Genomic DNA, 11,862 nt, shown 5'->3' on the forward strand with positions numbered 1-11,862 from the left:
CTTGCCCTATATCCATGGCCTCTGCAATGGACTTGCAGACACTTCCATAAAGAAGTACAGATATTTCTATACCCGTTGGATCCAGCCTCTATTTTGTATTAGCCAACAGGATACCACCAAATTGATGCTATGTCACTTCTGCATTTGTGCACTTTTACTCTCTCATGGAATCCAGCACCTGCTGTAGAACAAGCCATGGCTGTCTACCGGGCATTAACAGCTCAAGTTAACCAAGGCCAACCAGACCCTGGTTGTCCCAGAAAGGGACCCGGGCACAGAGGCAAGTCCAGCCAATGAAGTCTACCCCAGTACAATAGAACATTCAAGCCAGCCTATAGACTACTGGGAAACTATAACCTGTTATTTTCAGTTACAGGTAAAGCATTCCCAATTAAACACACACACACACACACACACACATACTGAAATTCAAGACATCTTAAAGTCTAAAAGCTTTTGGGACCTGACATGACTCTACATATAGAAACAGCATGAAACTTTGTTCCATGCAGCAAATTATTTAAAATATTGCATAAAATTACCTCCAGGCTTATGTGTATAAGGTATATGTAAACCATAAATGAATTCCATTTTTAGATTTGGGTTCCATCCCCAAGATGTATCATTACACATATGCAAATATCTCAAAGCAAAGAAGAATCTAGAAATGGTTTCAACCATTTGGGATAAGGGATATTCAAGCTGTACTGGGCTTGGGGGTCCTGGGTAATCTTGTGTGTCCATTTGACTGGGCGAAGGGATGCCCAAGGCACAGATAATATATTACTTCTCCCAGGTGTGTGAAGGTGTTTGTGGAGGAGACCAACCGTTGAATCTGAACAGGCAGTACAGAAGATCCCCCTCAGCCGTGCGGGTGGACATCATTTGTCCTATCCGGGATCCAAGGAGAATGTAAGAAGATCAAGGTCAATGTCTATCACCTTCCCCAGCTCTTGGACATGGGAATCCTGGGAGGTGGGCTCAAAGTCTCCACCACTGCCCCCTGCTTGATGCTCAGACCCATGGACTTGGATCAAATCCCACCATAGGTCTTTCCGGCACTCTAGCATGTTGCTGACATGTTAAGATTTCCATCACTTCAGGGGCCGTTTATCCCATGATGTGTTGTCTCTTCTTACATATCCTACTGTCTCTGTACTCTTTTCCTTCTGCTACCTTGATCATTTTAGCCTGTGAGATGAATTGAGGACAAATAAGCAAGGAAGAAAACACATTTTATGAGGGGTCCAAAACACCAGATCACCACAGAGCAGTGAGAGACTCAAAGAGGGACAAGGTGGGCTGAGCTCAGTATAGATTATTACAAATAGTGGCTTGGGCCTTTTAAGGGAAGGCAGATGACTCCTGACTATGAGAGTATAGGGGGAGTAGGTGCACAGTGCACAAAGGTTATCTGGTCAATAAAAAGTAGGTCGCCCAGGGAACCCATCTGTCTGGCTCACAGACCAGCTCCAGTTTCTCTTCTTGAAAGTGAGGTCTCAGACTCGGAGGTCCCAAAGTCAACTGCAAGGTCCTTGTGAACAGAGCTGCTGTGCACAGATGTGCAAGTTCACAAGGCACCTGTCCTTGAAGTGATGAACAAGAGAAATTTAATCAGTCTCCCACTGTGAGCCGAGCTGGGCGCTCTCTCTGCTGTTCTGTTCCAAAAGAGGCTCCTTTTCCTAATCCTCACTAGGGTATAGATGGGCTGTTCTGTCTGCTGATCTGATTCTGCCATCACCTGGCATGGGGAAGATGCCTTCCAGAGGACACCGAACATCAGAGGCTGTCACGGATGTGTCAAGCCAAGGTTCTGAAGCTGCAGACACTAAAATCCCTCCTGCCCCTCCTCTTTAATTAATTCTCTCATCCTCTTTGTATTTAACATGGACTAGGCCTGTTCCTCAAATTAGTTCATTTGGCTCTGCATGAAAAAGGTCCCAGAGAAGTAGATTTTTAACATCCTAACTTTTGTCAGGGTAACAGGGGATCAGGACTTTCTTCTGAGCTCTCTTATAATGCCAAATGGTCCTTGTGCCCAGAGACTAGCATGACAAGCAGCACCCTGCTGAGCCTGAGACACAGCAAGTGAACCAGATCTCTCTCTCTCTCTCTCTCATCAAATTAATTTGTCTAAGTGTAAAGAGATGTGTAACATCATGTATCACACATCCCCACTCCCATCACACTTTGCCAATTCTTGCTCTGAGATCAGCTGCAGCTTGGCTTCAGCTTTAGAGCCTCTCCTTGCTAATTGTAGGATCTCAGACCTGCTGTCCACTCTTCCTCTACCTCATTTTCCTAATTTATAAATCAGGAATGAAAAGTAGTCCTCACCTTCTAGGGTTATCAACAGCTCATGAATCCAAAGTGCTTCTCATCTTGGCACCTGGCGGGAGATGGATGCATGACCTGCTCATACACTTCCCTACCTTTGTACTTGCCCCAGTCCCTGCCACTTCCCTCCTCTCAGCCTGGAGAAGTCCGCTTTTCTTTCAAAGACCATCCTTGAGGCTACCTCTCTTGAGAAATACTCCTCAGCCCTTGCAAGCTGAACCCTGCACCATATCCACTGTGCTCCCACATGAGGTCACCATGACATTCCCACAGTTCTTACACTCTGGCTATGAAGTTCTTCAGGACAGGAATTAGCATCACCCATCATTGGACCCCTAAATGAGGTTCTGTGTGTGGCATAGACACACAGTTAGGTGGCTAGCTCATAAGTAACAAATTAGTTACATTTGTTGACAAGGAAGAAGCAACAAAAGCACAAAAATCCAACAGCTGAGCAAAGCACAATGGGCTTATGCAGCTCTCTGAGCCCTGCAGCAGGTGCACTAAACCCTGCCCTGTGGTCCTCTGCTCTGACTTTACACAGTCAGACCCGTACAGATACCTTTAAGTTTCCCATCAATTTTCTCTGGTTTCATAGACCATGAATTCAATGGGTAGGGAATTCCTGGGCTCCCCCAGGGTTGTGTCCACTAGTGGGAGCTGGTCCTTGGGCTCTGATTGGGTAGCTGAGAATCATGTAAATGGTGGGGCAGGGAAAGAAAAGGAGATTGAAATGTCTGTGAAGGGATGAGACAGATGGGGGCCATGAGCTGAGGAGCGAACTCCAAATCAGGCCAAGACCCAAATCAATCCTCACTTCCTCCTGAAAAGCCTTCACCAGGTAAACCCCTGTCCCAAAGGCTCTCTCCTTGGCTCCCCACTAGTCCATGTCTGAGACCCCGCAAGTTTCAACCCAGCTGTATATGCTTTGCCTGGGTCACTCATTTCATATACCCCAGACAAGGCACAGCACCAACATACCAGGCTCAACAATAGATACTTGCTGAATGCCAAGGCCGAATGAAAATTCTAACCTACAAAGTAGATTTTGGGAAAAGCACTGTGTTCTCCATTAAAACTTAAGTGTCTGGGTGCAGTGGGTTAAACCACGACTTGGGATAACTACATCCTGTATCCAAGTGTCTGGGATTAAGTCCTACCTCAGCCTCTGGTTTGATTTCCTACTGAATGTGTCTGGGAAGCAGCAGATGACGGCCTGAGTACCTGGGTTCTTGCCATTGCATGGGAGATCCAGATGGAGCTCCTGGCTGCTGGTTGAAGCCTAGTACAGCCCCAGTTGTTGTGAACATTTGGGGAGTGAACCAGCAAATGAAGGTATTTCTCTCTACCTTTCAAATAAATGTACATACATAAGTGTGAGGGTCTATTTGTGGGTGAATAAATGAAGAAATATAGTTGCTTATATATACAATGTGATATTTCCCAGCCACAAAGAACAGGGAAATCCTCTCATTTATGGCCCTAGATGAATTGGAAGGACATTATGTTCATTGAAATAAGCCAGGTACAGACAGACAGCTACTATAGGTTCTCACCTGTGTGTATTCTAAAAAAGAAAAAACATCCAAGCACCAAGTAGAATAGTGGTCACCTATGCCTGGTTGTGGGGCCGGGGGAACAGATAATGGCAAGGAGGTTGGTCAATGAACACAGCACGACAGTAAGGAGCGGTGAGGTCCAGTGCATACCACTCATTGGCTCAGTGGGGTGACTATGACGAACAGTGTGGCTGCGGAAATTCCACCCTAACACACAGAAAGGATTCTGAATGTGCTCGCCTCAAAGACGTGGATAAATGAGATGATGGATATGCTGAGTAGCATGGTGTGATCATTACACAGCATGTACATGCATCAAAATATCACCCGGTCCTCCATAAACATGTACTATTATTATGCGTCAAGAAAAAAAAAAGAAAGAAAAAAAGAACAGAAAACTTAAAAAACGAATTTTAATAGACTAGAGCCTAGAGCCTACTTTGAGGAGGCCACTGGTAGTTTGCAATTAGCATACTGTTGTGTAAACAGCAGCCTCAAAGCGATTGAAAACCCTTGCATTTTGGTGTATATTACCATTCTCTGGCAGCATTCTGAGAACAGAGGCCTGCCTGAGCTCTCCTGCTCTGCTGCGCCTCGCCTGCTTCCTCCCTCACTCTCCTAGTTACAGCTTAAAGGAAGTCTGGTCCTACCAGTTTCAAACTGTTGCAGTCTGAACCAATGAACTTGAACTCTTAGCATCTGTATGCTAAAGCCAGCTTGGCTCCTGGCATGGGGCTTCCTTGGGACAGCAGTCCAATGACAGCGCCTCCTTCTTAGTGATGACTTCTGTTACACTAAGAAACTGGAGGTATAGAAAGTAAACACAATGGCCTGAGTAGAAGCAGGCTTTAAGCCTAGTGGTTTAGATGCCCATATCCCAAAGCAGAGTTCACTTCCCAGGTTCAAGTCCAGCTCCTGGCTCCTGCAAATGCAAATCCTGGAAGGCAGGGTGATACCTCAAATAATTCAGTTCCTGCAACTCACATGGGAGTCCTGGATGGAACTCCCATCTTTTGGTCACAGCTCAGGTATGGCATTTGTGAAACGAATCAGCAAATTAAGAGTTCTTCCTCCATCCCCACCTTTCTCCCTGCCCCTCTCCCACTCCATCTCCCACTCATTCATTAATTAATGTTTAAAGAGCTTTACGAACACAGGACTGAAGCCCAGGGAATTTTTCCCATGCCTGCATTTGTAGTTTGGAAAGCCTGGTAATGGAAAGAAGGTTGGTTGCTACAGGGCCTAAGGGAGGAGGTAAAGGGGAATTACTATTTAATGGGAACTGAAATTTGGTGTAGAACAACAAAACATTCTGGCATTAGGTGGTTGCAAAACAGCATGGGTGCACTTCAGACCATCAAACTGCATGCTCAAAAGTGGTTACAATGGTGATCTTTACATGACATATATTGTCCCACTATAACAATAGAAGAAATCCAAAGGCCGGCTGCAGCCTGACTGTGCTCTGTCCTACCAGAGTCCACACTCCTGGCTCCTAATGTGGATCAGCTCAGCTCTGGCCATTGCAGCCATTTTGGGAAGTGACCCAGCAGATGGAAGATGTTTGTCTCTCCTCTCTGTAAACCTGCCTTTCCAATGAAAATAAATAAATCTTAAGAAACAAAAAATAAAATAAAATAAAATAAAAGGAGTGCATTGAGTCACTTTCTTGGTTGCGAGGGAGCACAATACACCTGCTTCTTAGGGCTGTTGGATGGAAGGAGAAGGTGCCCGTGATGCTCTCCCAACAGCATCTGTCACATGATATGGACTGAACTGAATGTGTCTTGTTGCTGTGGTCACTCACCCCCTTAGCTTCTAATTCCATGCTTTGCGGGTCAGAATGGCAAGATACGAGACCAGACATCCCCTGCCAGCATCCCACCACTACCAGATGAAGGGCAGGCCGGACCCTCAAGCTCCAGCCTTCAACAGCCTCTCTCAGGCAGAAACATTCCCAGGTGGGTCCTGCCATTATCCCTGCTGGTTCCACAGATCACCAGAACCCAGCATGACACTCACACATATTCACACGTACTCACACACACACACACACACATTCACACACGTACCACATTGAGGAGCACTCTTGGCATAAATACTGCAGGTAACATCTTTGCTGCTCAGTTGACTCAGGAAGCCCTGCTACATGAGGCGCAAGTAACATGAGTACTGGGAACATTCATGACTGTCCCTTTAAAACCTGTAATCAAAACCACTCAAGGAACAACGACATTGTGGTATAGTGAGCTATGCCACCATCTGTGATGATAGGACTTTTATGGTCACCAGTGGGTGTCCTGGCTGCTCTACTTCTGACACAGTTTCCCACTAAAAGCCCAGGAAAAGCTATTGAAGATGGCTCAAATGCTTGGACCCTCAACACACTGGTGATCTGAAAGAAGATCCTGGCTCCTGGCTCCGATCTGGCCCAGTCCCAGCTATTATTGCAGCCATTTGGGGAGTGAACCCACAGATGGAAGACCTCTCTCTGTCCCTCCCTCTCTCTCTGTAACTCTACCTTTCAAATAAATAAACACCTTAAAAAAAAAAAAAAAGACATACACTCAGGAAACAGAAAGTAGGCTCCAACCAGGTTGTCCCATCAATTGTTTAATTCTTTGGGGGTAGTAAGTATGGAGTGGGAGGAGTGCCGCCCCTTCTCCTGTGACCACAAAGTGTCCCCAGCATGAGCACTGAGGGATGACCTCCCATTAGAGTTAGGTCCTGTCCCTCCTCCTGCACTAGCACTGTCTCCCTGCCCAGCTTCCCCTTCCCAGGGCATTACCATCTGACAGCCAAGCTCTTATGCAACCAAAACTCCTTGCAAGCAAGGATAGTGTTGGATGATAACCCAAAATATAAAGTAAGTATCTATGAGTCTGTGCTGAGATAAATACGGGTGCTGTTTGATTTATGGTGTGATTATATCCCAATCAATTCATAGCAAATGGAAAATGGTGAGTTGGAGATGTATTTAGTCTACCTGCCTTGCCATGCCTGCATCATAGCTCAGTCTAGCTTACTGTATTCATGTTCGCAAGAGTAGGCAATAGGCATGGTGGTTAAGTGGACACTTGGGACGCCCACATGCCAATTCACAGTGTTTGGGTTTAAGCAGTAGCTCTGCTCTCAATTCCAGCCGACCGCTAATGCTGCCAGGAGTGGTGAGTACTGGATGATGGCTCAAGCAGTTGGGTCTCTGCCACGGGTCTCATCTCCCAGTTACAACCTAGCCCAGTCGTTACTATTGTGCGTTTGTTGGGGGAGTGAAACAAGACATGGGAGATTGTCTTTCTCTTCTCTCTCCCTTTATCTGCTTTTAAATGCATAAAGAAATGAAAAACTTTAGTGTGCTCAGAACACATTCACCTACAGTGGAGCAAAATCACCTAACGAATTCTATCATATGTTAAAGCGTTGTGTATCTCACGAATTCATGAATACCTGCATCCTGTCAATATTGGCCATGCAGTACACTACAGAGTGGCAGGGATCCCCCTCTGATAGTGTAGCTGTCTGGGAGCTGAGACTCACTGGGGCCATCCAGAACTAAAAGAGAACGCCACTGGCCCAGCAACCCATTAGTCTGGAGAAAGGATCCTAATTCACATTTTAAACGGTGGTTTCTATTAAACACGTATCACCTTCACAGCATTGTGAAGTCAAGCCAGGTACCATCCATAAATTAGTGGGAAAAGAAATAGAAGGTGAAGAGAAGACAAGCCTCCCCTGTAGGAGGACCCTGCAGTCTGTAGCTCTGTGGCTCTCAGGAGGGTCTAGCACAATCCCCACTCTTCAGTGTGAGCTGTGCGTGCTGACTTCCCTCCCGTGAGTGCAGCATCCAACAGGGTGGCAAGGGAGCCATTTAGCAAACACGACCTCAGTCAGTGGTCAGGGTCGGCATCAGCAGAGATGAGTCATGTTGCTGATGGAGAAGGTGCCTGAGTGCAGCACGGACAACAGTTAACAAGAATGTACCCATTTGGTTTGGGTTCCAAATGAGATGAAACGTGTGCGTTACCTAGAAGCTATCTGTATTATCTTGCACTTGCCCCGCAAGCCTACAACTACTCTAAAATGAAAAATCAATTTAAATGCCAAACAGAAAGGAAGAAAACTTCTGTGGAACATGCGGGATAGGCCTGCTTCTGCTACATTTCCCCCAAACTGAACTGTGAATAAAGCAGAAGGACAAGAGGTGGTGTAGTGGCAAGCTGAGCCACTGTCTGCAACTCCAGCCTCCCGGTTTGAGTCCCAGTTGCTCCACTTCCAATCTTGCTGCCCGCTAACATGCCTAAGAAAACAGCAGAAGATGGCCCAGAGGCTGGGGCCCCAGCTGTTTATCTGGGAAACTCACATGAGGTTCCAGGCTTTTGGCTTGAGCCTGGCTGCAGCCTTTGCAGTCATTTGAGAAGTAAATCAATGGATATAAGTGTGTGTGTGTGTGTGTGTGTGTGCCTCTCAAATACACTTTTAAAATAAAATTAAGGAGTCTTTAAGGCAGAGGGCCCGGTGTGATAGCCTGGTAGCTAAGGTCTTTTGCTTTGCACGTACCAGGATTCCATACGGGGGTCAGTTTGTATCCCAGCTGCTCCACTTCCCTTCCAGCTCCCTGTTTGGGTCACAAGCACCTGCACCTGCGTGGGAGACCCAGAGGAAGCTCCTGACTCCTGGCTTTGGGTTGGCTCAACTCCAGTCATTGCAGCCACTTGGGGAATGAACCAGTGAACCAGTGGATAGAAGGTCTTTCTCTCCGCATATCTGTCTTTCCAAAAAAACCCCAAAGTATTAAAAATAAATTATTTCAGGCAACTTGGAGGGCAATCGGTGCAGATTCCAGCGCCTCTAAAATCCATCGTCTACACCTCCTGGGAACCCCTGACCCACCAGGCCACCGTCCTTCCTGCTGGCTGGGTAAGACAGAATCAAGGACACAAAAGATCCCCCGGGTTGACATTTTGGGGAGCTCAGAGAATGGTGAGTTTCTCAAACCCAGTCCGGGCCCCAGTGAGGAGCTGAAGCATATTGTACCCATTAGAAAAGAAATGCAAATCAGAGAATCAGGCATTTGTGTCCATGACAACAGGGGGAACGGATTTTGGCAAATCTGAGTTCATTTATATTCAAATAAATATTTCAGTCTATGACTCTGGCACTTTTTTTGCATGAGATATTTCAGAACCATATTGAATGTTGCTCTCATGCTAAGAACCTGAGAATTAAAATGAAGGCCAATTTCAAAGTCTATCAGGCTCCAAGATTTGGAGGCTGGTTTTACCTCCAGGAATGAAAAGGGATGATAAACTGGGGGTGATTCAGCACATTTATAGCAAGACTCTCTGGAAAGGCAGGTTCCATATTATCCCACAAGATCCTCCACACAAGGGAAAACTGGCCCAAATGAAAACAAAGGTCACACTGAAAATTAATCCAGAACTCAGACCTCTTGATTCTCAGGCCAGTGTCTTCATTACATCCTGGTAGATGTTGAAGGCTCCTAGCAGACTTGGCGGGGAGCGAAAGTGGTTGCAGGCGTTCGTCCTGCCAGATAAATTCCCTGTGCCTTATCCAAGCATCTAGATTTGATGTTCGCCTCCAGTTGCCGGTTTCAGCTTCCTGCTGATGCAGAACCTTGGCCACAGCGGTGATGGTTCAAGTGACAGGGTCTCTGAAATCCACATGGGAGACTTGGGTTCATTCCTCTGCTCTGGATTCAGCTCAACCCAGTCCCACAGTGGCCATCTGGGGTGAGGACTGGTATATGGGAGTACTTCTCTCTCTCTCTCTCTCTCTCTCTCTCTCTCTCTCTCTCTCCCCCCCCCCACTACCCCCATGTGTGTGTATGTATGTGTGTGTGTGCACGTGCCTTTCAAACTTTTTAAAGAAGAAAACTTTGACCCACAATCCTGATTATCCTTTCAGTGAGGATGCTATCCCATAGAAAAAAGTCATTCAGGAACTTTATAGGAGGGAGGGAACTTTACATCCCTCCCTCCCCGACTCCCTGCTTCAAAGACTTCCTATAGCTGCCTGTACAATCACAGCAGCATTCTAACACATCTTCTTCCAGTATTTTTTCCATGCATATGTCTTGTACATACTTAAAGACTTGAGATACATACACATTTGGGTTGTAAGCATTTCCCCAAGTCATTGAAGCTTTTTCTGGACAAAGAGAAGTCAGTGGATAAATCATAAATCATAATCATAATCAACCCTACAGAAATATTATATATCTCCTAAATCATTAATGTAGCCCACTATTTCATATTTGGATAGCTCTCAATATTTTTATTACTTAAATAATATGACATTCACTATGTGTGTGTATGTGTGTGTGTATGACAAGACAGTCAAAGTTCTCATCCATTGATTTACTCACCAAATGTCTGATCTCCCACTTGTGTGGCAGGGCCCCTGTTCCCTGAGCCTCATCTGCTGCTCCCCGGATGCTCATTGGCAGGAAGCTGGGATGGAGGCGAAGTCAGCGTTGGAACTCCAGTAGGGGACAAGGGTGTCCCAACCAGCATCTTCATGACCGTATACCTCGTTCTGCTGTCTTTGTGTTTAAATCTAAACTTATACACGACATGATTTCCTGGGCCTAGACTCAGACATGGAATTTGAGGGCCAAAAGGTTCTGATTCACGCTACAGTCCCCTGGATCTATAGCTTTCTTTCCAAGGTTTCAATTACCCACGGTCCCTAGCAATCTGAAAATGCAAAATGGAAAAGTTTCAGAAGTGGATGATTCCTACATGTTAAATAATCTTGCACTGGAGCATATTTTGTGATGGTTCTATTTTATTATCAATCATTGGTCATCACTTACTGTACTTACATGAAAATATAAATATTATCCTAGGCATCTAAGTATCCGAACAAGCATCGGCTGTATGGAGCTCAGTACCACCCTTGGTTTCAGGCACCGGTAGTGGTGGCAGGGGGTGCACATGCAGCGGACTAATCTGTTGTGTTTCCATCAAGGTTGCTTTGTGGTCAGTGATATGTGGAATGCTGGTCTCACCACACCCTGACCAACCTCATTCTTCAAGGAACATACAAGGGCTGAGACAAAAGAAGTCCCAATGAGCAATCCACCAAGTGGGTTTAGAAAAGCAAGGTGAGGTACCTGACCCTGCAGAGCAAAATGCTCTTAACGAGCTGCTGGCTGGACTCCGGGAGAGTCGGCCACATTCATTACTTCCTGTGGCTCCCAACTCCCAGCTCACAGGGGTTCTTCCGGGGTCCACTGTGTGCCCCCTTCCCCAACTTCACTCCCCACCCAGCTACTCTGAAGTGGTTTTTGGAGCTGTTCTCCCCCTTCCTTCCTGCTGTGCAAGTTCAGGGGCTGCAGGGAGTTTTCAGGCTCAGCTGCCAAATCTCTCCTGAGCTCATCTCTTTCTTGTAAGACCTTGTCAAAAGCAGGAAGTCTCAGCCAAGTCGTGTCCCCGCCCTGTCTCTCTCCTGCCGTGTTCCCGGGAACCGCAGGCTCAGCCGGCACGCGGTCTGTCTTCCGAGCTGTCAGAGGTGACAGTTTCACTGTTTGCTCTTGTACATCACAGGTTTCCATACCTCCAGGCTCCAAAACCAGTTTCCGCGCTGCCGGGCCCCTGATCCCAAGCTGGTATCTCGGATTCCGTGCTTTTGTAACAGCAGCACCCTGCTTCTGACAGCAAATTCTTTGTCAGTTCAAGTAACAAGAGCTGCCCGAGTGTAAGGCTCCTGAGATTTGCAGCGGTGTGCAAGAAGGCATGTCTTCACTCCCCCTTCAATCCAAAAAGGAAGTCTTAGTGTGGCCAGTGGGCTGCTTCCTTTATCAACGACTCCATTTCCAAGATCCCTTTTTTAAAAAAAGATTTATTTATTTTTATTGCAAAGTCAGATATACAGAGAGGAGGAGAGACAGAGAGGAAGATCTTCTGTCCACTGCTGATTCACTCTCCAAGTGGCCGCAACGGCT

At 46.4% G+C, this 11,862-nt stretch overlaps 1 long non-coding RNA gene across 1 annotated transcript; it reads left to right on the forward strand.

Moving 5' to 3' along the window:
• Positions 1-416: 416 nt before the first annotated feature.
• On the forward strand, positions 417-11,002 carry LOC131479560 (uncharacterized). The gene is made up of 3 exons (XR_009244967.1): positions 417-563; positions 797-926; positions 10,887-11,002. It is a non-coding gene; the product is annotated as an uncharacterized LOC131479560 (long non-coding RNA).
• Positions 11,003-11,862: the final 860 nt, after the last annotated feature.

This window comes from Ochotona princeps, chromosome 2 (genome assembly GCF_030435755.1).
Source record: "Ochotona princeps isolate mOchPri1 chromosome 2, mOchPri1.hap1, whole genome shotgun sequence".
In the NCBI taxonomy this organism is placed as follows: domain Eukaryota; kingdom Metazoa; phylum Chordata; class Mammalia; order Lagomorpha; family Ochotonidae; genus Ochotona; species Ochotona princeps.